This window comes from Opisthocomus hoazin, chromosome 5 (assembly GCF_030867145.1).
Source record: "Opisthocomus hoazin isolate bOpiHoa1 chromosome 5, bOpiHoa1.hap1, whole genome shotgun sequence".
Taxonomy (NCBI): Eukaryota; Metazoa; Chordata; class Aves; order Opisthocomiformes; family Opisthocomidae; genus Opisthocomus; species Opisthocomus hoazin.
In genome coordinates, this window is record NC_134418.1 from 52,763,796 (window position 1) to 52,790,598 (window position 26,803).

Consider the following 26,803-nt stretch of genomic DNA (forward strand, 5'->3'; position numbering starts at 1 on the left):
TTCAGGGTGATTTTTATCAGTTTGGTGAGTGAACTCTGAAGAATGAACCTCTGTTAACTGCCAGACTAAATGTGGTTGGGCTTTCCTGGCTGAAATGGCCCTGAAATTCCAGCTGCTGGTGCCTGCTGTCTCTAGAAACGAGCTAAAGTGTTTGAACTGAGGGTGAATCCAGTAAGTGCCAAACATGGGCAGTAAATCATGAACTCTAACTCATTTTGTAGCCAAGAGGTTTTTCCACAGTTAAAGGGGCACTGAAAAACAGAGCAGGTAGTGAAGTTATAGAGAGCGTTTTGCACACCCGTAATTACTTCTTGGACTATAATTCACCATCTGTTGCCTTTGTTGGCGTGGCGACCTGGTTCAGGGACGGCTCGGCGACCCACCCCTCGGCCGCTCGGGTCATCAGCACGCAGACACCAATGTGGTGGACGGCAAATGGCGTTTATTGATAAATAACACAGAGTTATATAGCCTAGGTTTACAGCATCATTTCCGTCTGCTTACTTCACGGGTTAAATGCTATTGGCTATTAGGAGAGGGGGGGGACACTACCTTTCCGTACAGCGCGACATCTTCAGACCGCCAAGCCTTAACTACCCACATTTCCCCCCTCCTTATGCTTAACTAAATAGGCTAATATGAAATATAAAGTTGTAATACTTAACTTAACTTAGTATTTAACTTAAGACTTAAACTTAATATTATGTTAGACTTAACCTTAATTAATCTTAACTATAACTTAAAAATATAAATATTAAGATCTTACGATAACAAATATAAGGCGCCTTGAACAAATGCATTTGTAAATTAGCTAAAATATAATCTTAAAATATATATAATATAATCTTAAAATATAATCTTAAAGTCTTAAAAATTCTATCGATATTCTTATTTTATATTTATTCTATATCTTACAATAGTTTTTAAAAAGGATATGCTATAAACCTGAAAAAGTATAAGGCACAGTAAACAGGTAAAAGTTGAGGTAACTTTTAGGATAACACTGGGTAGGTACGTTTTTAAAGCAGCTGACGGTGTTCTACGAACATAATGTTAACTTTCTCTAGCTGACTCTTGACGAACGACACGATTCCATTCAGTATACAGGGTCCAAAAATTAGTGCTATTACAATCATCGCGATCGGCCCTATCAAGGTGGATATCAGGGTGGTTAACCATGGGATTAAACACTGCCAGAGATATGCATGGAGTAAGGCCTGTTTTGGAACAGATCCATTGAGCTCCTTTAGAGGGAATAACCCATTTTTCTTTGGTTTTTCCCACTGTGGACGAGACAGAACTACAGAGCTTCCGTTTTTGTCCCCACACATTGCCTATACAGGTCCCAGATCCAGAAACATATTGCATGGTTATCCTCCTTTTCTTCTCTCCCCAAGAACATTGAAGTGGTACGGATCGGGTGTCTAGGCTATATGTTGTGTTTACCCCTATAGCCTCATAAAAGGGGGTTTCACGTCATAGCACAACCAACAGTGTGCAGTTAGGTTTGGGTTGGTTTGGTTCAAGGTGTCATAGGTAGCTCGCATTAGTTTCCATAAGGGGGGTTCCCTCGTCCCATTGAGGGAGGATATTACATCACTTTGGGTGGTCTCCAGGGGGCTAGCAGTTATCTGTGGTCCACTAACAATTGGATTGGGGCCAACTCCATGAGGAGGGTTTTTTATTATTTCCTCCTTCCTTATATGTATCAATCCACCTCGATCTTGTCCTGGTTCCCAATACCTAATTCCCCAAGTTCTTCCTGTTACCCATCTTGAGTCTTCTGGATGAATTACTTGGAGGATTATAGCGTCACAATTACTGTACCCTACAGATCCTCCAGACCATTCAAGTCATGGATGTTTGCAACCTAGTGGTCCCCATGTTGTCGTTAAATATTTGTCTGGGATTGGGGGTGTCCAAGCGAAAGCAATAGTGATACAGTCCCAATATGCGCAATAATATTGATTAGGAGAATTACAATATCCCTTTCCTGGGTTAGATTGTGGACATAAGTAATAGGGCCGCTGGTTTAGGCAGGGATGTATGGGTGCTAATTCACAGAGGTGAGCAGCAAATCTAGGAGGTCCTGCTGTTATGACTTCCCTTACTACTCGACCATTTACAAGGTTCCGTAGGACCCACCTATATGGCTGATGGTGACGGTAACTTGATTCTGCCTGTCCTATAGTGACAAGCTCCAAGATTAGGATCACACAAGGGCATCGTAGCCCCCCTTTGCGGACGCTATTCTGCCGTTGTCTGGATTCTGTCCGTGAGGAGGTTTCAGGCTCGGACAGGACGTTTGCCGACTTGTCGTCTTCTCTTGTCACCGGGGTGTACGGGTTACGGGGGTGTCCGATGATCCGGTCCTGTGGACAAAAACTCACAGTTTTCATTAGTTTTATTCTGGCTAGTATGGTGCAAACAGCCACCTGGATCGGGGTTAGATGCTCTTCCTTCGTGACATGCTTAATCATGTCCTCCTCTACTACGTTTAAATCAGTTGTGAGCCACTTGTCCCCGCTGGTGTTTGAATCGGAGTCGGAACTCGACTGACTGGTCACTTCCGGCTTCCAGTACCTTTTTGCCGAGCTCCGGCCCCCTCCCCTATGGGCGGGCCGCTCCTCCCCTCCGGGCCCGCCCCGCCCTCCGCTCGGCGGGGTGCCCACCCCACAGGCGCACCTTTTGAAATGCACGCTCTGGTTGGGTCTCTGCCCCCCGCTCGCCCCCCTGTTCTCTTCCACCTCCCGCTTGATAACTTGTGCGCTTGATAACTTTAGCGCTTCCTCCCTGTTATCACCAAAGGAATTTTCATCCCGCCTTTCCCCTTTGGGCTCGGCGCCATCTTGGGGCGCATAGGGCGGTGGTGTAGCCCAGACTTCCTCAGACCCTGTTTTTTCCGCGGCGCTCCCAGCCTCCTCGGCTAACCCGCCCCAGAAGGATTTAGTCTGTTTCTCTCCCTCCGTAAGCGGGTCGGGGTCCGGGAGTTGAGGGGATGTATCGCCCTCTTGCTGATCTTTCGGCTCAGCAGAGCCGTTATCGTCTGGGGGGTGCAAAGTCTGTGTGGCTGCCCCGATTCCCAATTTTGGGGTAGCAAACAAACAGCTCCCTGCCACCTTCCAGGTCTCCTGCTCTTGTCTAGCTTTCTGCAGGGCCTGTACGACTTTCCCCCACGACTTAAGGTTTTTCCCACAACCCGAGGACATCATCTCCTCGGCTAACGCTTTAGTGCACTTATCCCACACCTCAGGGTGGAAAATATCCACCGGCTGGTCAATGACCCCAATTTGCAAAAGTCTCGCAACTGCGAGCGTAAAATCTTTGGGCTTACAATCAATCCCCCAATGCTTATGTAATTGCGATACGACCTTCACAAGGGATTCCATCCTCCTTGCTAGTCCGGGAGCGTCCTCCCCGCCGGGCTGGTCCTGCCGCTTCGGCCGCCGTTCACCCGATTCCAGGCGAGTCTTTCCCGGGTTTCAGCACCACTTGTCGCCTTCGTTGGCGTGGCGACCTGGTTCAGGGACGGCTCGGCGACCCACCCCTCGGCCGCTCGGGTCATCAGCTCGCAGACACCAATGTGGTGGACGGCAAATGGCGTTTATTGATAAATAACACAGAGTTATATAGCCTAGGTTTACAGCATCACTTCCGTCTGCTTACTTCACGGGTTAAATGCTATTGGCTGTTAGGAGAGGGGGGGGACACTACCTTTCCGTACAGCGCGACATCTTCAGACCGCCAAGCCTTAACTACCCACAACCATCTCTCTAAAAGAGAAAAACAACAAACCAAATGAACACCAAAAAACCAAAATGCCCAAAATGGACCAAGAAAATGAACAACCCTTTCCCCACATAGATTACTGAGTAGGGGATAGACACATTTTATAGTACTTGTCTGTCACACACTATGTGCCTATGACACAATACTCCCAGACAAGCTCCTGTGCTTTGGTGGAGTGCTGTGACCTCTACGGGACACGGTGAGGATGCACGCAGCCTTATGTTGCGTTTCTGGAGGCACTCTATGTTTCTGATACACCTGTCTGGCCACAGCTTCCCAGTGTTTCATCAAACACTTTATTTCTTTCTTCTCTGCTCTTACAGTATCAAAAGAATATGACCAATCTAAAATACTAACCAGCTGCAAACTCATTCCTCACCAAACCATTTATTTATTTCTCATTTGTCTGACATTTTAAGCTTCAGAATGTGTCTGCAAGATTTTTCCTGCAGTCAGGCAGACTAGCTCTTTCGTTTTTAGGAATAGCTCAGATTCCCATGTAGTTGAATTCCAGGAGCTCGGTCTTCAAGTGCAGATAGTAAAGATCACATGATTCTCCATCTTTCTGTGGAGTGCCTTTCCCAAGCTGTGCCTTGACCTGTGGTTGGAGTTTCCCCAAGTTCTCTGTGGAGATGGGGAATGTTGCAGGTCAGATTGTGTTTGTGTATGGTGGAGAGGCTCTTGGCCCCAGACAGCTTATACATAGTTGAGACATTCAATCAAGCAAATACAGGTATGACAATATGGAAGTCACTGTCGTGTTAGTGGCAAAGCTACGGACAGTCATTGCCATGCATTGTGCAAGCCTTAAAACTGAACCTGACCGAAGAAGCTGTGGTGATGTGGTGGGTGCAAAGTCAGGGCAGAGCCAGCATTCAGACCTTTCTATCGGCATGTAGCTGAGAGTAGAGTTTATCTGAGAGAAGAATGCTCTGCCCTGCACTTAAGGAGCTTCTCTGTGTTCAGAAGTAGCAGGGGGCTCTGCTGCCTTCTGATCTTCCCTCTGTTATTCAGGTTTCAGAGAAGTGTTGCTAGACTTCGTTATTAAGTGTGGCAAGTCATCCAGAGCTGCACTGAGGATTGGGCTGCAGGACAAGAAACTCACTTCCATATTCTGCATGAGCTGTACAGATTATGGGGGGCTTTGCTGAGAAGTACATGGGATGGGAAAGGGAGATGTGGGGGGTCTATGGCTGTACTTCCCTAGTTATCCAGTGGGGAGATTTGTTTCAGTTATAAGCCATCAGGAAATAGTAATCCTGAGGGAGCAAGAGTAAACGGGGAGAGAGCTGGATGACAGGAGTCCTGGGATCTACACATCTCTTTAACTTGATCATTTCACTTAAATTGGCACAGATGAGTGTGTCTGCCCCTGTATTTTGGTCAAAAGTGGCTTGTTTCATTTTGGAAGACATACTTGGAGTTGATTTGTGAACTGTGCTTGGACGCCCACTGTTTTTTTGCTCTCACTTCATTGAACAACATTATATTTCAACAGAAGTAATATTAAACTGGTACAACTGAGTGTGTGTTGGCAGACATTGGACATGTCTTCTCTGTGCACAAGTTGTGAAGCAGAAATAAGGAGTTAGATTTGACAGAACTATCACCAAGTCTGGAGGTGGTATGACCATGTCAGCATAGTACTAAACCTGGTGTAATTAGCCCGGCCAGGAGGCAGAGTCTATTTTCTTTGGCTCTGTGCCATGCTGTCAGGGCAGTATTGAGCTAGCATCGCTTCAGGGACTGTGTTCTGTAAGTGAATGTGTGCAAGACGAGAGTTCAGTGATGTTGGGGTTTCTTTTGTAGCTTTTTGGGTTGTGTTGCTGTTGTTGGTTTGTAGTTTTTTGTTTGTTTTTCAAAATGTGTTACGGTCAATAAAGCCGTAGGAGGAGGCTTTTTTGTCCTTTTGGCTTCAGACCCTGCTATGGACCTTGTTTTCTTTATCAGAACAGGTCAGTGTGTTTAGGCTGTGATAATACCTAAGCTGCATTGAATTTTTGGGGAAGGCTTTATGAGAAACCTAAAGTAATGCTTTTAAATTCCATACAAGCCAAGTAGGCTGTAGATGTGAGAAAAAGCTTTGAAGAGGAAGAGGGAAGAGCTGTACTTTTTGAGGATTTTTCACATAGAAAGGGTAAAATTTGTTCTTCTAGAGTGCTCCAGATACACTGTGTAACACCCCAGTCTCCAAGGTAGAAGATGTTAGGTTTCGTGTAGCATATGTCCCATCCCAAATTATCCTGCAAGCTTTGGGTACACAAAGGACGAGAGGGGTCTACTAGGACACCACAGTGTTTGACAGGCATTCATGAATTAAAAGAGGGTAAATTTTATTCTCAAGCTTACCCCATTTTTATTTGTTTTCCAGGAAAAAATACAATTATTAGAAAGTAAACTGTGTTACTTGGTGGAAAATGTAGTTTTTATTTTAGGAGAGAAACTGTTACTTGGTGGAAAAAGTCCATTTTATTTTACTTGGTTATGAGTTATTGAGCCTGCTTGATGCCTTTCATAGAGTTTATTAAAGCTGATTCTGGTTTCATCAGAGCTTATGATAGCAGCAGAATTGTAGACTTGGTTTTTGTTTATTTTTACTGTGTGCTCTTAGAAAATATACACAACCAATCTGTGAAAGTACTGCAGCTGGCTTAAATGGTATATTGAACAAGTAGAAATAGCACTGCTGGGGAATTAGCAATGTAAAATGATGGTGGATCAGGTGAACAATGAACAGTGGAACAGAACAGAAGGAATCCTTCCCATCTCCTAACCTCATATTGTTCAAGTTTTCTACCAGGCTACTAATAACTGCTGGAATGTGTTCCTACTGCTCTGTAAAACTTCCTCTCTTGGCTCAGCTGTGGGCTTATGAAAATTCAGTGAACTCTGTGTTACCATAGTTTCCAAACAGACAAGAAATTGTCTGGGCATATGTTTAATTGCAGTGAAAAGTCACCTTAAATGTAATTCATGGGCATCTGGAAGACCTTGTCTACTTCTTTTGCACAGTTTTCACAGAGATGATAACATCCAGTGATGGCTCTGGTACCTACCTGGTACATGCTCTCTAAGGTAGGGAACACAGAACTTCTGCCCTCTTCCACTGCTAAATCTCTGAGCTTGCTCACTTACCTTGTTCTTTTCTACTTTCATTTCGTTCTTTATACAGGGAAATTTGTAGACCTAAACATTACTTCCCCTCTCCTTCAATACTGTTTTGTGAAATGCTGATAACATGAAATCCTTAATCTGTCTGGGGACTCTGCGGGCTGGATTTTCATACTCACAGTGCCCTTGGTCTGGGGTAGAATTAACCTTCCTTCCAGGGATGTCACCTGTCTTCTAGGTGTCTTAAATGGAAGCTGGAAGCTGCATGTTCGAGAGAGTTACATCCAGATTTCTTAAACAGCTCAAAAGCACAAACGCAAATATATGCCTAAAGACCTAGCCATCAAGTTCTTGTGAAGGCAGTGCTTTCTTTCCAGGCACAGAAAACCTCTGCAAGTTCAAGTGTAAATGCTATTGTATGACCAACCAGCTACTCTAGGAGCAGCAGAACAAATGGAACCTACTTTCCTATTGCTTTCGCCTTTGTGCATTCCCTGACATGAATTTAATTCACTAGCCTTTCCTCCGTGGAACCAGTAGTCATATTTTCCTCTTCTCTAGGCATGCCTTTGCTCACAGACCTTGAAAATCTGTTTGCCTCTGAAACCTCTCTTGGATATTGTTTCATACATCCTATGAGTTGAGAAGTTACTTAGGGTAGTAGGGATAGATACTGTGATTGTATACTTTTCTACTCCTTAGGACATGGAGCAAGAAACTAATACATTGTAATGAGATCAATTTCTTTGGCTTAGTGTGTACAAACAGTACACACACTACCTTTGTACTGGTACCTTTACAAAAACATTTTTGAAATATTTGTATTACAAAACTGTGGAAGGGAAAAAGGCCTTATTTTGTTATTTGCCTGTTTCTTGTGTGACATACTGGTGTTAGTGACTTTATTTACCAAGGGCAACACATTTTTATGATAATTTTTCTAATTCTACTGAAGCCCCAGGGGATGTGCATGGGAGACTATGACCCTGGCATTATCTGGACGAGAAGCAGACTGTCAGACCTCTTGAGTGAATTGCACAGATGGAGCCTTGCTGACTTCTTCTCAAATGGATGGTATAAGGAAGTGTAAGCACCTTTCAGTTGAGTTTGCCGTGACTTTTCCACATGGATTCAGCCTTTAGGCCTCTGCTTTCTTACTGTTTTTGGGCACTGAATTCTACACTGTAACTATACAATCTCTGTTTGAGCAGATAAGTAATTTCAATTCTGCCATTTTCTGCAGAATACAACAGCTTGGTTTAGTGGTGAGGCACTCTGAAAAATCACTTCTCTAGGAAGTTAGGTTTGTGAAGCACTGGACTTTTCTGTTAGACTTTGTTAACAAAATAGCTTTACAAAGCTGTAAATGTTGGCAGATTAGTGTTTTGGATTCAGTCATCTGTTGTCTCTGCTCTTGCTTTTCTTGCTGTTGTTACTTTCTTATCTTATTGAAAATAATCAAAAGGGGAAAGTCTGGAAGAAATAGACTGTCGTATTATATTGCAAAACAGTAATCTTTGCTCTCTCTCTCTCTTTTCTTTTTTTTTTTAATAGGAAACATCTTTCTGACTTATTTTCAAAGAAATACTTCATACATTTGTAACTGGTCTAATAATTAAATCTAGCTCACATCCTCCCCATCCCATGTGTTCATCTTATCTGCAGAGCAAGGCACAGCAAGCTGCTTTTGTGTTGTATGCCTGCTCTCTGGGTGCAGGCATACCGGAGAGAAGCCCATTACTATCCCCTACCCAAGGGTAAAGCCCTGTGGTGGGGCCCTCCCTAGAGCAGCATGTTGTGTGGACCAGAAGTGATTGCTCAGTGGGCAATGTGCAGGTTTTCCAAAGAGAGCTGCAACTACTGTTTACAGTAACCTGATAGTTTGGTGAACCAAAGCATTGTGAAATCTTCATGGCAAGGGAAACAGCAAAGCCTGACAGAGAGGGACCTGCAAAATCCAGCCTGTGCAGTACCTTCATCTCTTCCAAGGCTTGCTGTCTCATGGAAATTTAGGAAAATTACGAGTGTTGTCTTAGTCCTGAGCAGGAATCCGCTGACCTGTTTCATTCTCCCTGATTATGCAAGTGAGGTCCTTGTCCCCATAGGGCAGGTCTGTTTGGTCTGTTATTTCCTAAGCTTGGTGTAAGAGCAGTGTGACTCGGATGGGAAAAGAAAAAGCAGTCTCTTCAACTGTCTGACTGCAGGCATTATTTACTAGCCTCCTGCCATGCTTATTGGGAGATAGTTTATCTGGACCTGTTGTATTTCCTGCTTGGCTGCTTCCTAGCAGGCCTACAATGAAGGTGTGAATGCAGAGAATTAACTCTGTGTCATCACATCACAAACATTTCAAGTGACTCTCTTTCGTGGAGTATACGGACTGGTCCCATGTCTTTAGTTCTGTGTGCTATTCTAGAACGGCAACTCCACATAAGAATTAAATGGCCCGATTACTGATGAGAAGGGACCCTATCTCAACAGCATGCACAATTTAAATCAGTCCTGCTTCCTCCTCAGTTGCTACTATTACCTCCTCTGTTCAGTATCTAAACCAAACATGGTGGGTTAATGGAGGGGTGAGGAATTCTACTATTCTGAGAAACACAAGGGATGTCAGAGCTTTAAATAGAGCCTTCTCTAGGCTTCTTTAGGCAGTCAGTGAAGAGTTCTTCTGTGCTCTTCTATGCAGTCTGGCTTGTTTGGTGTGAAAGGTCCTCTGGAAGATCGTCTCCTTCTGTTGTTCTTCAAGACCCTGGGAAGCCTTGCCATTCTGTACTGATGCTTGAGAGAAGATTTCCTCTATGCTAGTGCTATACATGTCCTTCTTGGCATTCGTAAGCTGTGATGATGCCAAATCCTACTTCTCATGGAACTGTGCTATGAATATCTGCAGTAATCTAGATATTTTCAATCTGAGTTACAGACAGTTGGCAATCATGACACATTGAGCATCATGATTTCTCTAAAGATACAGCTTTAAGTAGTTATATAGTGCAAGTAAATTGCTCTGAAGATAGCGAAGAGAAATGTTAAGGCAGAGGATGCTACTGTCACCTGCTAAACTAGTGATATTTTGCAGTTTGCTGTGTTGATGCAATCAAGATTCTGCAGTGGTCTTTGCTCATCTGTAACAACGGTTGGTATCAGACTCTCCTGTTATGCAACATAAATCAGTAATATCTCTCCCTTCCAGGGAAAAGGTGCAACAGTTTATTGCCTTGTAGAAGGAAAAATAAATTAACAGTGCTGACTGTAACTACAGTGAAACACGAGGGAAATCAGTTTGCCATGAAAACATCTGTAAAGGAATTATCTTGCTGAGAATCAGGTATAAGAATTGCCACTTTAGTACATGACTAGCTTCGATGAAAAGCTGAATTGCTGAGCTGCATTTCTCATACTGTGAAGTAATATAACATAGTTCTAATGCAAACACATTAGCTGAGGGCCAGCTTTATGATACCTAGAGTCCAGATTCTTGGATGCTTGCCCAAGCAGAGCTGAGTTTACCACATGCAGCAAATCTCCAAGCCCTGTGGTTATTAAGAAGACGACTTACATTCTTTGTTAACATCACAGGAGTCAGAAGGAGGAGGGCCTTTGTACTTGAGGATTGGTGGGACTGTCTGACTTTTAGGAGGAACACGAAAGGGAATAGGTTGCAGTGCAGAAAAAAAAAGGCGAGAGTTGGGTCTGAGGAACAAGTTCTCCTTCATTTAGGCTGGCAGGGAGAAATCTGGAGCAGTTGTTTGGGACTTGCAATATCACTGGGTTTGGTTGGGCAGTGCCTTTTGCTGGGGACCTCAGATGACTTTGACCTTTGCTCCTGCTGAAATCCACCTGCAGTTGATCTAGCTGTAAATGAGTAGCAAGACATTTGAGGTAGTGGATTGAAGATGAGCTGTAATGCTGGTCAGATTTCTCCAGTTTGTGCCTTTGCTATGGAAACAGATATTATGTTTGCTAACCCAGTGGACCAAGTAGGTACATGTAGACCTTTGACCTCTCTTCATTTTACCTTTTTAAACTACTGGAGGAACAGGAGAGAACTAAACGTGTATAGGAGGAGGTAGTAAATAGGATATTGCTGCCCAGGGCTCAGAACAGAATAAAGGGGTGAAAGAGTTTATTTGCACAAATGGACTGATTATTTTGAGCATACCGCAGCCTCCTGTATGAAACATTATGAAAGCTCTTCAGGGTATTTTTTTCCACTTCCCCCACCTTCCTGGGAACAACTGCATGTTGACACTACCTGGAGAAGGGGGGGCAGATGCTCTAGTGCCCTTATGCAAGCTCAGAAAGCCCCAGGGTGCTACAAGCTCAAATTTAAATTGATTGCAAGATTTCTCTTAACATGGAGCCTGGTTCTTTTCTAGAATTACTTTATTATTTCCATCTGGCAATGTCTGTGGTATTACAAGAATTGTAGGGACCTGATCCTTCTTCATTCTATGCCACATTCTGATTTTTGAGGTCTTGGCATGGTTCATACTGAAGGACTTAACATTTTTGTATATCATGTTGAGAGAAATTTTCTGGCTTGTGAAATTTGGACTGGAAGGAGTGGAAGTCCAGACTGGTTTCTACTATGGGCCCTGTTCAACTTGGTAAGTATTGTGCAGATGCTTGTGAAGAACTGGGCTTGATGTCTTAGGTCTGATGGTTTTACGCTCCTGTGAAACTAATCCTGTTTGTACATTGTGTATACATAAATATATAGAAAGCAGAATACCATCTACACCTGGAAAACACGCATGTCCTTCCTCTGTGTTGTGGCTATGTACAGTTACTCAGCGCAAGCTCTTGGACTTAATGGGTAGTGGTGTGACTTTGCATAAGGCTTTTTGATGGGAAGTTATCTTTTAAATTCTCTCTGAAGTCATCAGTTGTTAAAATAATTTTAAGTAGTCATTAAGTGCTTCATTAGAGTGTTTTCTTCTAAAGATGCTTTAGTTTGATTAAAACTGAGTTGTGCCTATTTCTTATTATCCATTTTTATCTTTCTTTTTCCTAAATGGACTTTGGTTCATGTGTTTTTGAGATTTAATGTCAGTTCAGCTGAATGCTCTTGAGTTCCTGAATTAATTCAATCACTTTCTCTTAACGACCATGAAGAGTTTTGTTAAGCTAGAGTGCCATTAAACTCAAGCACTGTAGTGTTTAAAGCTAGCAATCACTGGGGGAAAGCCTACAGGTAAAAATAGGATTGGAAATTGAACAGAATGTATGAGGGGTTCATTTGCTGTGAATCTAGTGATAATTACCTGGAGGCTGCGTGGTCCAAAGTGATCTAAAATCAGTAGTTCACTGAAGGAGAAAGTGCTAATTCTTTCAGAATATATTTTCTGGTGGTATCTACACATTTCATCTGGGGCTTAGCTCTGCATTTTCGTCTTGAAGTCTGATTAATACTTCATCATCTGTTGCAAATGAAAATCTTATATGTTGTGAATACATTTTACATAGCTGCTGTTTAACTAAAGAAGGCTCAGATGGCTTTGGCATAATCACAAATTCTCTTCCTACCAAAGCTGGGGAAAAAACCCAGACAATTGTTTTATTGTCCTATCTGTACGGATCAAAAAAGAATTTTTGAATTGAATGGAAGAGGGAGTATTGTTTTCAGGACAAAATACATTTTGTCTTAGGACAACCTAAAACTAATGTATTTATTTATATTTTTAAAGCCATTAAAAAATAAAATGAAAGGATGTTTGAAATGAAAAGCCATTGGAAATGTAAGTTATTTTTTTTTTAATTCCCCAAAATTCTTTTCTGTTCATCTTTGGCTCAAACACATTTTTAAACTTGTTGACATCACCCTATGGACATTTTCATAATGAAAAAAAAGATTTAACAGGTTAGCCTAATTCTGGTTTAATAATTCTAGCTCAAGCTGTACTCTGTGGTTTATGTGAACTGAGGAGAAAAAGTTCCCAGGCTGTACTAAAATTCTGTGTTGTAGGGGTCACTCTGAAGAGGTCAGGGCAATATGAAAGGTGCTGGTTTATCTTAAACAATTATGTGTACTTGGACCAGGCAAGATTTTTAGAAGTGGCTGGCCTTGGGCTTGCTTTCCTGTCACTGAAGTTGTTGGGATTAGGACCCCTGGTAGGCTGCTGCAGAGCACTCTGAGAAGCCCATTTACATCTGCTCTCAAAGTAGAATGTCTTCCTACCATTGCTGCCACCATGCTGGGGGAGTTGGGGGGGGAAGGTGGGTGGTGCTGTGGAGAAGAAAGAATATTCTTAATTCAAGCTAATAAACTTCAATTAAAATCTTAGTCATGCCAGAGCAGTTTTTAATCTTCTTGTGGATTAGCAGGGTAAGTTAAAAATGAATCACAGAATGTTAGGGTTTGGAAGGGACCTCTGTGGGTCTTCTAGTCCAACCCTCCTGCCAAAGCAGAGTCACCTAGAGCAGGCTGCACAGGACCTTGTCCAGGCAGGTCTTCAATATCTCCAGAGAAGGAGACTCCACAACCTCCCTGGGCAGCCTGTTCCAGGGCTCTGTCACCCTCATGAAGTTCTCATGTTCAGCTGGAACTTGCTATGCTTTAGTTTGTGCCCATTGCCCCTTGTCCTGTCGCTGGGCACCGCTGAAAAGAGTCTGGCCTCATCCTCCTGACACCCACCCTTAAGGTATTTATAAGCATTTATAAGGTCCCCTCTCAGCCTTCTCTTCTTCAGGCTAAGCAAGCCCAGCTTCCTCAGCCTTTCCTCACAGGACAGATTTTCCAGTCCCCTCATCATCCTCGTAGCCCTCCGCTGAACTGTCTCCAGTAGCTCCTCATCTTTCTTGAACTGGGGAACCCAGAACCGGGCACAGTACTCCAGATGGGGCCTCACTAGGGCAGTGTAGAGGGGGAGGAGAACCTCCCTTGACCTGCTGGCCACACTCCTCTTAATGCACCTCAGGATCCCATTGGCCTTCTTGGCAATAAGGGCACACAGCTGGCTCATGGTCAACTTGTCATCCACCAGGACCCCCAGGTCCCTCTCCACAGAGCTGCTCTCCAGCAGGTCAGCCCTGAGTCTGTACTGATGCATGGGGTTGTTCCTCCCCAGGTGCAGGACCCTGCACTTGCCCTTGTTGAACCTCATCAGGTTCCTCTCTGCCCAACTCTCCAGCCTATCCAGGTCTCGCTTAATGGCAGCACAGCCTGCCTGGTGTATCCACCACTCGTCCCAGTTTTGTGTCATAAGCAAACTTGCTGAGGGTACATTCTAACTCTTCATCCAGGTCATTGATGAAGAAGTTAAACAAGACTGGGCCCAGTACTGACCCCTGGGGGACACCACTAGTTACCAGCCTCCAACTAGACTCAGTGCCGCTGATGACAGCCCTCTGAGTTCTGCCATTCAGCCAGTTCTCAATCCACTGCACCGACCACTCATCCAGCCCACACTTCCTGAGCTTCCCTAGGAGGATGTTATGGGAGACCGTGTCGAAAGCCGTGCTGAAGTCGAGGTAGACAACATCCACGGCTCTCCCCTCATCTACCCAGCCAGTCATGCCATCATAGAAAGCTGCATGATTTCCCCTTGGTGAATCCATGCTGACTACTCCTGATAACCTTCTTTTCCTCCACTTGCTTGTTGATGACCTCCAGGATGAGCTGCTCCATCACCTTTCCCGGGATGGAGGGGAGGCTGACCGGCCTGTAGTTCTCTGGATCCTTCTTCTTGCCCTTTTTGAAGATTGGAATGACATTGGCTTTTCTCCAGTCCTCTGGCACCTCTCCTGTCCTCCAGGACCTCTCAAAGGTAATGGAGAGTGGGTCAGCAATGACATCTGCCAGCTCCCTCAGCACTCATGGGTGCATTGCATTGGGGCCCATGGATTTGTCGGTGTTCAGATTGCTCAAGCTATCCCTCATGCAGTCCTCCTCAACCAAGGGATGGTCATCCTCTCTGCAGGCTTCCTCTCTTACCACCAGGGCCTGGGATTCCTGAGGGCCTCCCTTGGCACTGAAGACTGAAGCAAAGCAGGCATTCAGTAACTCTGCCTTCTCTGTGTCCTTCGTCACCGGGACACCCGCCTCATTCAGCAGCGACCCCACATTGTCCCTACATTTCCGTTTGCTGCTGATGTACTTGAAGAGGCCCATCTTGTTATCTTTGACATCCCTTGCCAGATTCAATTCCAGGTGGCCCTTAGCCTTCTTCATTGCATCCCTGCATGCTCTGCCAACATTCCTGTACTCTTCCCAAGTGGCCTGTCGCTCTTTCCACATTCCATGGACCTTTCTCTTCCACCTGAGCTCCGCTAGAATCTCCTTGAGCATCCAAGCAGGTCTCCTGCCTCCTTTTCTAGATTTCTTTCTCAGGGGGATGCACTGCTCCTGAGCATGGAAGAAGTGATGTTTAAACAGTGACCAGCACTCTTGGAACCCCCTGCCTTCGAGAGCCCTGACCCACGGGATTCCTCCCAGTAGCTCCTTGAAGAGGTCAAAGTTAGCTCTCCTGAAGTACAAGGTTTTGATCCTACTTATCGCCCTGCTTCATCCATGCAGGATGCTGAACTGTTTAAACCTGAAGAGTTTACCTTCAAAGCCAACACTTGTGAAAATTGCGGATTGCTTTGCCTTCTTTTTAAATAGAAGCTGTCTGTCTGGAGTTTCGAGGATCTGGGTTTGTATTTTTGTTTTTTAGGGTGATTTTGTTTTGTTTGTTTGTTTTACGGTGTAGTATGGCTTTTGCTCTTTAGGCTAAAAAAAAGTTCAGGATTTTAAGGACTCAGTTTTCAGGTTTTCTACCTGATACCCTGCTCTCTGTCAGAGAGCTTTCCTGGCTAATACATCTTACCAGAAGATGTTTCTTCTTTGACTGTCTGCTCTGAAGGGTCACTACACACAGGAGGTGATTATCTTCATAGTACATTTAGCTCAGGTCAAGTTAAAGTCTAAAGGAAAGGTGAGTATGTTAAAGAAATGCAAAGCAGACAAAGTTGATGCAAATTATAATGACAAAAGTGAAGAAAAGGAAAAGAAAGAAAGAATAGGCTTACTTCACTTACTGCAAGATCACCTTTGAAAGATGCTTGAGTTAAATCTCTGGCTCTCTCTGTATCCACTTGGCAAGCTGGAGCTAATGCCAGACTACCCAGGGCAGGAAGCTTGCTCCTACCGCATGCTCTGCCTTTTCTCTTCAGCAAAGATGCTTTGCTAGAGCAGCAGAATATGCTCAAGGGGCTCAACTAGGGGTTTGTTCAATTTCTCGTGTTCTGCTCCAGGTTACTGATCCTTTCTCAGCACATATTTGTGACTTGTTCCTCCCTTCTCTGTCACTACGTTTCCTTTTCCCTGGAAGGGTGACCTGCTGCCCTGGTTGGGCTGAGATACACACATCCTATACATGACTGAACTATTAGGAAGGTGCTTGCCTGCTCTCGTCAACTTGTGAAGCCTTTCCCTATCCTAAACCTTGTGATTCTCATCAAAGTAAATAAACAACTTGATTTTATGTAATGTTTATGGCATGTGAGGTCCACTCATAGCTTCTGAAGCTGAGAAGTTCCTATGATAGCTCTTAGGCTGGAAAGGGTAGGATTTGGGGGATGGAAGAACTAACTCAGAATTTGAGGGCTACTGCTGTAGAGTCCATTGACCAATTCGCATGAGGGGGCCTGCACACACCACCATTGTCAAAAATTTTTGCTAATAAATTGATCATACACTTCACTAGTGGAGAGATGGAACTTTCTGAGCAGTTGTTATTTAGCATCTTCTCCTCATGAGCTTTGAAAAAGACCTAGCATCTCCCTGCTTCCTTCTTGACTGATACGTATATCTTAATAAAATGCAGGCAGAGAGCTACTTCAGCAAAGATCGCCCATGCTTAACAAGCTGCTGTGCACTTAACAGGTATACTTCAGCTTCCTTTGAAAGCTTTGAAGTAGAACAAGAGTTGCTTTAAGTTGGACAGTTCTACATCACTGCAGCATGTCTGTACAGCATGAACACTATCTATCTCGTATTAGAACAGATTCTAAATTTATTGCATAAAACTGGCAGTAACTGGGTACCTTCACGTACTTTGAAAGTAAAGCTAGGGCTCCAGCAAATGCTCTGCTACCTGTAAAAGATAACAAGCCTCATTTTTTGGGCCGTGAAGAGGCAGTGCTATTCACTCAACAGCATAGTATAGGAAAAAATCTTCTTTGCTGTAAAGGCCCCAGGAGCTGTGTACCTCCTACTTCATCTCGAACCACGTGGGAATGGGGGAAAGTCTAGCAAGAAACAATATCTAAAAGCTGAAGAATCTCAAACTAGCAACTGTGGTTTGCAATTCCAGTAGATTCTGTGGCATAGCCCACTGGAGTTACTGGTGGAAAACTGGTTGCTGTCAGTCTCACTTGAGCAGACTTGCCTCCTGTTTTTCCAAACAGGAAAATATCCTGACTTTGCCAGCTCTTCAGGCTCTCAGTGCTTCGTGACAGGTATTTTTGCTTACAGTCCGTGCAATCCTGCCTTTGCCTTGCTTTCCAACAATATCAGCGGGCACAGCAATGACAGCCAGGTTTGCCATTGACACAGCACTGGTGAAGTAATTTCAGTGGAATAAATATGTCAGAGGTACGAGTGCCATACAGATACCTGAACTTGCCTGGTGCATGGGCAGCAATGCCTGTTAGGAATAGTTGCTACCTTTCATTTATAAATGCAATAGGAAAAGCAGCCATTGTGGCTCCGTTTTTGGATAATGATTTTGTCATTGGGGAAGAGAGTGACAAAATTCCTCAAGATGATGTAGCAGCTGGCAAGGTCTCCATGGTTACATTGGCAAGAGATCTCGGAAACCACCCAGAGTAGTTCATTGCTTGACAGTAAAATGTCATAGGGGAATACTCCTCGCATCATCTGAAGATGATCTTAAAGAGAAGCTTTAATTAAAATAAAGGAGAGGGAAGAGGAAACCAGGTTTATTTAGGTGAAAAAATGTCTAAAATTGAATGCAGGCAATGACAAAGATGTGTCTAGGACATCTTTAATCGCAGGTTTGCAACTGCGATTTTTATGTGAGCTGTTGTCTCTTCTTATTTCATGTACTTGTGTGGCCTGACAAGATCAGGGAAATAATCTTGTCTGAATGCAAGAAAATTGTCACAGAGGTTGTAGCTATCCAGATAAGATTGTTCCCTCATGTGTCATGGGAAATGAGACGTCGCTTGCTTCATGCTCATGGATGGGAAGGTTCTGTGAGATCTCAAGACATTGCACTTCTCAAGAAATTATAGTCAGTCTTAAGAATGCGAGGCTTAAGCAAAATTTTTTTTAATAAAAAAGAATAGCAAGCTACAGCTAGTCTTAGATGGGATGTGGATCGGACTCTGTATATTAGGTTTTCATTGTGAGAATGCTAAGAACAAAGGGAAAACGGCCCCTTTTTAAAAGGCCTTGTGATTTTTATCAGGATTGTGGCTAAAATTTACTATAATGCAGCTAATTGCCTCTTTTCTCTAATGCATAAACCTAGAAAAGTAATTTTGAGCATCACCTGGTTGAGTTTGAGTTTCAGGCAGAGCTTTGTGCATATGCCTCTATCTATTCAGATTAAATATCTGTGTTTTGCAGCTCTGCTGCAGAGTTTCAAGGTCCAAGTCACAATCTAGTGCCACATGAGAGGAATACTAAAGACATCTTTCTCCAAAGGAGATGTAAGCAGCAGTTGAAGGTAATGTCACAGTTTGAGCAGTTGGGGATGTTTTTAGTGAAATAGAAAATACTGATTTGCCCAAAATGATACTTTGTTTCATTAGTTTGTCTACTTTGGTGATGTTTTTGAGGGATAAACGTTTCTGAAACTTGGTGCTATCAAAATTGAGGCAGCTGCAGACTATCAGACACTGATGGGTTGATCTGGGATTAGGGAGACCCAAACTCTGAATCTGGCATAACAGGAGACTGAGCCTGGGATGTACCCATCCTACATGAGTCCCTGAAGCTTTGGGCAGCTGGCTATTTTAAATACAAATATTTTGGTATTTCTTGTCAAGAGTTGTTCCATCTTAGACAACTGAAAATCACTGGCTTAAGGGCCCTGGCTTTGTATTCAGAGGTAAAGCGTCTGTCCAGCTGGGACCGGAGAGCCTGGCAGCCCCTCCCCCTGATGGGAAAAAGCCTCTTAGCCACTTGACCCCATCTCACATACAGCAACTGGAATCTCTTTTGTTGCAGTTCTTGTGCCTGCCTCTCCCTGGGGGATTCAGACCTTCAGGAAGATGATGATGGGCTCCTCAATCACCAGCAGCTCTGCAGAGTTACTCCGCCTGTTTCCTGCAGAACAGTTTCCAGGTCACTAGATTTCTACTTGAAGGCAGTGATACCTTTTTGCTAGAGGTAAGCAGGTACAGGAAGAATACTGTGCTTGTGCTGTGCTTAGAGAAGAATCAAATACCATTCTGGTAGCTGATTAAAAATAAATGATATTTTGCTTTCATCAGTGTTTCACCTTTAAAAAGACACTTAGCCCTTAACCAGGTCGTTGTTTCTGACCTTTATAGTAGATGAAGCAATCCTGTGTTATGTGAGAGATTGAATACATGACCTGTGCATTTGTTTCTGTCAACTCAGTTAAAAAAAAAACCTCCATAGATGTATTTGATCTTCAGATCAAATTCTGTATGGCTGACTTGTGGAAATGGCACCTGTTAGTGCACTGACCTTTCCTTGACTGTTACATGTGCCACACTCGCTGTTTTCCTCTCCTCAACAGAGGGAATGGCAGGGGAGGGAGCTGACATGGAAAGAGAGGGATGCTCTCATTTTTACCTCCTCCTTAGTCCGCTATATTCTCCACTGTCTGTGATCTGTCAGAGCCCAAAAATGATCCCATGGATTCCTGGGCTTTGAGGAATGACTCAGCCTTTTGACTCTGTGGCAATCAGACGAACAATAACCCAAGTTGTCTTTGTGAAATTCAGTAATGCTTGACTTTGAATTCACTTGTTCAGCTTCAAAGGCCCTGAGTTTGAGCTGGCCTAAATCTGAAAGATTCTGCTTGGCATTGACTAGTGCCGTCTGCTGCCAACAGCTGAGGTTCTTCCCACAGTTGTTAAGGGACTCAAGTTCTTTGCTGTGAATTCTTTACCCAACACTGGTACTTATTCAGCAGAGAGGACTGGGATCAAATACTCAGCTGATTGTATGCTGTCTAGGGATGTGTGTGATGAGCATTCATCCATCACTAAGAATTTTCTGACCTAGGTTTAGACCTCATCAGTAGTCACGATAGATATATTTAAAACCAGGAAGTTAATATTTCTGTTACAATCTGGACATAGGCTTGTTTTAGTAGTTTTGCAGTGCCTGGGCAATGCAAGGAAAATTCTGGTCTAGATATATCCAGGGCTCTTAACTAAGCAATTTAAAATAAAGTAGTGTAAGTATTCCCCTTGATGTGCTCAATCCACCAGATGTTGCTGACAACTTTGTTTCTTTGTGTTTTGTTGCCTGTCAGTTTTCTACCTAACAGATTACATGTGGGGCAAGTCCTTCTTGTCTCCAAGCTGATGATTTAGCTCATAGAGTTCCTCATCCAGTACTGGGGATAAGAGGCAGTAGGATAGAACAAACTAAAAGAGGTATCTAAACAGCTTTTTATTTTCTGACTTATCTTCGGAGCCTTGCTCTGCACATTGTTAAAGCAAAATGAAACCTCTTATTTATTCTTTCCATGACTCAAGAGGGAATAGTAAAAATTCATACAGAAAATTATTAGTCCCATTCAATATTGGTAATCTCAGCTGAATGCCAGTCCAAACTTTCTTTCTTTCCTCTGTGTGGTAGTGTCTGAGCCTGCTTGTCAAGATTGCTCGAGCATTTTCGTTTAACATCTCCCCTGCTACTTTAGAGATCTTAACATCAGCGGATAATTTTGACCTCTTTTGCTCTCTTTCTTCTGTGTGCTGATGTTTTTCTGGCCTTGCTCGTATGTGTGGAAAGGTCACAAGTTTGTTGTGATGCTGGGGAGGATGGCCACTGCTGCTGGTGTGGGCCTCCCTGAACTCGGTAATGCATCTCATTATACTGATGATAGCTTTCCTAACATAGATTTTTCCATTCCTGCTGTCTGAAGTTCCTTCCAGGTACAGAAGCAGAAGTACTGGAACCCCTCAAGTGAGGTGATATGGCTGTATTACCGGTGCTCATGAGAGCTCTTCCCTCAGGAAAGCTTCAGGACAGATCTCATTTCTCTTCTGCAGAAGTGGAACTTTCCATGTTGCTTATGTGTATTTGATCATCCTGGTAATGAGCTTTTCTCTTGAGCTGAAGTGGCCTTCAGGTTTGTTTCAGAGAGGGCTGATTCTCTTTTTCATTTTTCAGCAGTGCCAAGGGCAATGGCCGATCCCAAGAGGACTGTTTTGAAAGGACCGGCCACTTACTGATCTTGCTGCTCTTGCAGAGTAAGACCGCTGTGGAGCTCTCTCCTGGCAGGGATTCAGTGACATTTCAGTCATTTGCATCTTGTGGAAACCAAACATTTATGTTTTTTCTAACTCCATAATTTTGCAGGCAGGTAAGGACTGCAGTCATTTTCTTAGTAGAATTCCTGTTCAGTCAATATCAGTCAAGAAAAGTCTGTTTCAGAAATAAAATAGGCAGAGGTTCTCCATCCCTAGAGGGCACTTATTTTTCTGGATCAGCTGAGACTATTTTGGATGTTCTTTCTGGAAGTGATCAATACAGAGCAGATATGTCCTACTATCAATAGTGAGTATGTATGTGCTGGGAAAGAGAAACAAACAAACGCTGCGCACTCCCACTATCCTTAAGGACAAAAGCCAGAAGGGTTTACAAAAAGGAGAAAAAGGGATAAGCCTCTCAGGGTGGAATCTGGGAAACATGACAAACTATGTGATAGATTGTCCTTCAACCATACATTCCCTGTTTTAACAATTCAGGTGGTTTACCTATGTTTTGAAAAAGTCAGTAGATTCCTGTGGTTGTTTTAAAACGATCTAAAGTTATTGATCACAATTTGTCTGCCATTGTTGTGTGCTGAACATCACTAATGGGGCAATTACACTGAAACAGGACAAACTAAACTGTGAGCTGGAAAGGCTTGACTTTAACTCTATAGCTCCAGCTAGCAGCAGGGACTTACGGAGTACTGGCTCATTGCATGACATTTGCAAATGTTTGTTTTGATATTCCTAATTAGAATTAGCGTATTATTGGCAGTCAACTCTGTGTAACATTTGGAGCGTGATCGCATAACTTCCCTTTGGTGTTTTGTTGTGCATTATGTATGGGAGTTCTGCCAGGAAAAGAAGCAGTCTGAATTGAGAGCCAATGTCTAATGTCTGCCTTTCATTAACTCAGCCTGATAATTACTCTGGGCGTTATTTCTTTTTCTGATATCATGTAGTCAAGTCCATCTAGCAGAGATTTAAAGCCAACGTGTGGCAGGATCGTAGAATCATTGAATCATTAAGGTTGGAAAAGACCTCTGAGATCATGAAGTCCAACCATCAACCCATCAACACCATGCTTACTAAACCATGTCCTGAAGTGCCACATCTGCACTTTTTTTGAACACCTCCAGGGATGGTGACTCTACCACTTCCCTGGGCAGCCTGTTCCAATGCTTTACAACTCTTTCAGTAAAGAAATTTTTTCCTAATATCCAGTCTAAACCTCCCCTGATGCAACTTGCGGCCATTGCCTCTCGTCCTATCACTAGTTACTTGGGAGAAAAGACCAACACCCACCTGACTACAACCTACTTTCAGGCAGTTGCAGAGAGTGATAAGGTCTCCCCTCAGCCTCCTCTTCTCCAGAAAATGCTACCAGTAGTAACATTGGGTTACTGGGCTGATGGGAAAGGAGTTGCTGTATAAGCATGTAACACAGACAACATTCAGTGCTGTTTTATCAGTTCTTATGGGTTTCATTACAAAATGTTGCCCTGCATTATTAAAGCATTTTATCCCAGACCTGAGAAAAGACAAGACTTCGTGGCACTAACATATAGTAATATGGATGTTCACTATTTCAGTGCAATGCTTACAGCATGTCTAGTTTTCTGCAAACATATTTCCTGACTCCCCCAGAGATTTTGTGTGAGTTGAGCAGGAAAGAGCTTAGGGTATTTGTCTAGTGCTTCTGGATGCTGAGCAGTCTGGGCCAGGCAGTTGCTTTAAATTGACTACCGTCTGTTTGAAGTTGCAAAGAAGTTGCCATTGTGCCTATGCAGATTGTCTTTACTGTGCGTGTGCAGAAAACCTGATCCTCCAATTTTCCAGCCCAATTTGGAATTTCTGAACATGTATCTGGAATATCTACATGAAGAATAATTATTATACAGTTTGAAAAGGTTGGGTCCACTGCCAGTGCACATGCTGTTATTTCTGCTTAGGAAACTGGTGGAAGTGGATCTTTGTACCTAAGCACACACTTTGAGAAGCGTGCAGAGACCAATGAGGAAGTTTCACGAAATACCACTTGCCAAGCAGGCTACCATTCCGTGAGTGAGGATCTGTGAATATGAACTACAAACATTTAAAGCTACTGCAATTGATATTCTCACTTTACTCAAAATATTGGTGTTAGGGCTTTGTCACATAAATCAGCTGCATCCCTGTCAATTTGGGATTAATCCTTAGCATGCAGTCTGTGCACATGTATGTGTAGGCCAGGTTAAATGAGTAAATTCTCGGTTCTTTTAGGGAAAGATTTGCAGTCTTTGGACACTCTGCTCAATATGTTCATAAACAGCCTGAAAATTTGGTGAGCATTAAAGTGATAAAGCTGGCTGATGTATGAAGTTATTTGGGTTTGCAAGGACAAAGACTTGGCTGAAGGTCTGCAGAATGATCTTATAAAACTGAGTGAATGGGCATTAAAATAGCAGATGAAATTCAGTATAGACAAGAGCAAAATGACACACTGGGCAAATCAATGCCATATATATACAATAATGGCCTCTGAGTGAACTGCCAAGCAGCAGCCTTGCAGCTATGAAAGATAGTTGCATGAAAAGATCAACTCAGAGCTGGGAAGTGGTGGGAGGGCAGGAGCACTTGGACACTATAAGGAAAGAAATTGAAAGCAACACAGATAGCATCATGCTACACCTTGAGAAATGCAGGCATTTTTTCCCCCCTTGTCTTAGAAATTATTTTTGAGAGCAAGGAAAGTTACAGCAAGACAGCAGAAATCAGAGCTATCTACAGGATTGTGAGTATGGAGTGGCTTACTAACTTGTCTGTTTGGAAAACTGAAATTTGCAGAATATGCAGGACAGCTACATGATCTTAGCTAAAGGGTGGATGCAGATGCTCTTCATTGATTCTTCCCCTGGAAGAATGGAGTCTTTCAAATGGACAGGATAGGGCCTAGGTTCAGACAAACCAAATAAGAGGAGGTTCTTTGTGCAGTGCACAGAACTTCTGAATTTCTTGCCAAAGGATGTTATGGGTGCAAGAAGTTCACAAAGACTGGGGAGACTAGATGCATGTTTAAAAAAAAAGAACCTTTGATCATTACCAAGTTGCCAGAATGAATCAGTCAGGAGATACACCAAAGTTAAAACAACTGAAGGCTAAGGAAGTATTTGGGGGAATGTATCCTTGATTGCCCTGTTTCTTCTTCTCTGTCAGCATTCCTCTCCATCCAATATGGCAGAAAAGTTACTGTGCTAGGTGTACTCTGGGCATTCTTTAATTCAAACATCCCAACTTCGTTATGTTTAAAGTCTTTGCACATGTAGTCTGGGATTTTTGAAAGGCGGTTATTTTTTTTAAAAAAAAAAAAAAAAGAGGGGAGAAAAAAAGCAGCTCTGAACATCCAGATGCAGTTGGACAGCTAATTATATGATATCAATTCTCTTTTCATATCAGTCTTCTGCCAGGTAATATGTACCATCGGCAATACAGCCAAGTTAACCTTTCTGTAGCACTCCTAGCTACCACTTATTTTCTCTCCATTTCTCAGTAAAACACAGGTTATTCAAGTTTTATGCTGTTTTCTAAGTTCCACTAGTCTACTTGTTGATTGATTTTTTTCTTAATAACATAAATTAATTTCATAATCTCACATGTAGGAAACATGCATTTTGGGAAAGATTCAGGTCCTGGGTTTTGATGTGAAAAACTAGACTGAATAACAGGTAGGGTGGTTAAGGGAAATGTGATGGGGACAGAATGAAGGAACTCTGAGTAGCCTAATATTAGAGTAGCATGGCCACTATGGTGTGTATATGTTCATGTGGCTGGAACATGGAACTTCTCCCAACAGACTTCTCCACAGTCAGTCTACAGAACAGGAGAACTCCTAATTTGTGTTGTGCTGGGAGAAGATGAAGAGAGACAGTAGATTAAGTGCCCAGATTCCTGTTCTAGACCCTCTTCTCCTTTCTTCATGAGCAGCGTAGTCTTGTCAGCGCTGGATTTTCTGGTCTCTGTGCATGACCTGTGAAAAGAGGTTGTGTTGCAAGAAATGTAGATTAAAGACCTCATTCATCATTAATATAAGCAGCGTATGGATAGCGGCAAAGTTAGCATGGTGAACCTTATTGCTGATGCTCGAGCACTCCAAAGTGATGTAGAAGGGTGTCCCACTAGCCTTTGCTGCTGATTTTGTACCTTTCATTGAAATTGATATTAAAACATGTTTATGTAGAACAAGAAAGTTGTGCAGCATACTGTTCAGAATAGACTTTGTTGTCTTGCCTGTTTGTTGAACTCATTGTCTGGGGTGTTAGTGGATTAAGCCCCAAGCCACAGTGGAAATACATAGAGCAAGAAGTGTGAGAAGAATTAAGAAAAGCAATGCCTTCCAGCCCTGGCCTAAGTGAACCTCTCCAATTATAGCTCAGTAATGAGTTTATTAAAAAAGGCAGATGAGAGCAGTAAGTGGTGAGATGGCAATTGTTTTTCGTAACTGACCTTAGCCAAATGTAATATGAATAGACATACGTAATGTGAACTCAGAGGATTTAATTTTGGTTAGGATAATCATGGTTTGAGCACTCCATGCTGTCTTAATTCAAGATACTAATATATTCCATATTCTCTTAAGGGCCTTGGACATAAAGTTTTGCTAACAGATGTGCAACAGATTGAGTTGGGAACAATCTAAGAGTAGTCAAAAGAGCTGCTTTGATTGTGATTTATAACAGGCATATAGTTTCAAATTCAAAAATGTAGAAAACTGTGTGACTTCTAATGCTTGTGATTCACAGGCAGTTACCACCAGTTCCCATTAATGGAAAATTATGATGATTTACATAATGCTAATATCTATTCATTATTTAAATCCTTAATTATGTGTGCAGCCGTGTGGTGCAGTAAAATAATAAAAGATCATAAATGCAGAAAGTAATGACTCTTTCAAGGAACTTGGAAGTCAGGTGGCCATTACATCAAAAGAAAGAAGGTAAAAATCATGGTTGTATCACCTCTTACGGTCTTGTGATAGTTGCTGGAAAAGGGAGGGCTTTGGTTAATATTACGTTAAGATTTGGGTCCTGGTTCTACTGCTGACTTTTGCAATATAACTTCAGATCTCCATTTTGTTTCTCTTATTTGATATGAAAGCTTTCACAATCTCATATGAAAACTGGTTGTTCCTTGGAAAATCATATCCTAACTTGTTCTTCCTCTGTTAAAATTGCCCGCTCAGAAAGTTTAAAAGTACATTTATATGTTTTCTTGGTCTATGACTCTTTTGCTGCTTCAGATTTCTGGATGAATTTCACAGGCTACAGGGTGTTTGTTGCGGGTCTGTTATGACCTTTTCCATGAGTTTTATGTAAGGCTGATTAATCCTGTAAGCACCCACTCACTATTGATCACTTTACTATTTTCCTGTTAACTGATTCTTCGTTAATACAAATCTATATTGTACTGGAATTTTAATCTCAGTTCATATCTTTGCTGAATTGTCATACCAGCT